The 978-nt window shown below is 41.0% G+C and overlaps 1 long non-coding RNA gene across 2 annotated transcripts in view; it reads left to right on the top strand.

Annotated features, from left to right (window-relative positions):
• Nucleotides 1-978, top strand: part of LOC103617530 — a 40,148-nt gene that overhangs the window by 1,040 nt on the left and 38,130 nt on the right. The window lies entirely within an intron of this gene.

Below are 978 nucleotides of genomic sequence, written 5' to 3'. Positions count from 1 at the left end.
TGGCGGTGCACGCAGAGGGTTAATACTGTAACTAGGGAACAGACGGTTAAGCACAACATCTAGAGCTCTGTAGTGAAAGTCCATCAGAAAGAGTATAATCAATCAAAACTAACCAGGACATCCCTTCATTTTATTCTCCAAGGAGATTTGGGCTGGAGGATTAGAGACCAGATTTCACTTTGTTTCTCTCTCCTGACAGTCTTGCCTGTGTCACCGCTTACCCCGAATCCCGTCCAGTTGAGAGGTGTAGTCTAATGATCTGAAACTCTTCTGTAGCGTTTGGGTCAGTGTGATAAATAATGTAGGATTAAATTAACAGGCCAGATACCACTCCTGAAAACTTTATCGAAGCTTAAATATCCCACTATTTGACTTCAATTTATTTTAATTTTACCGTGTTATTTGCATTTTTTTTTCCTTGCCACCTCTGTTGCTGCTCTTTTGGATACACAATAGCTGGTGATCATTGTAATTTCCTAGAATTAGTTACTTCTTTGGAAACGGTCGATAGCCAAATCAATAAAATGGCTTGTAAAACTAGGGAGGTATAGGTTTCAATTTGGGGGGGGAGAAGAATCGCTCATTTTCCACTTCTTGTTGACGTGCCCAGCGTCTCTTTTGACTGGGGTTAACTCTGTGTGCTCCATCGGAACAGATGCCGTATAGAGCTGCTCCCTCAAGATCATTTGTTTCCTTGATGGGGGAACATTTCTGAGCAGAACATATTGGTTGCCATAGAGAAAGAAATAAAAGGAAGAACACTAGTCACATTAAGCTATATGTTTGTGCACTGGGCTTTAGATAAAAGGACCCCAGTTCAAGCCAGAGAGAACGGGGCCAAAGCAGAGCTTCTTAGCTTCACTAAAACTAGCTTTATTTTGTTTTGGACTTTTACGGTTGAAACATGTAAGCTAATTTTATTGGCTGTCGTTAATTTTATACGATACGGCTTGCTGAACAAAATCAACTTTGGGCGCG

This window comes from Corvus brachyrhynchos, unplaced genomic scaffold (genome assembly GCF_000691975.1).
Source record: "Corvus brachyrhynchos isolate BGI_N302 unplaced genomic scaffold, ASM69197v1 scaffold83, whole genome shotgun sequence".
Lineage (NCBI taxonomy): Eukaryota > Metazoa > Chordata > Aves > Passeriformes > Corvidae > Corvus > Corvus brachyrhynchos.
Note: the sequence above shows the minus strand (reverse complement) of the source record. Positions and strands in the feature narration are given on the sequence as shown.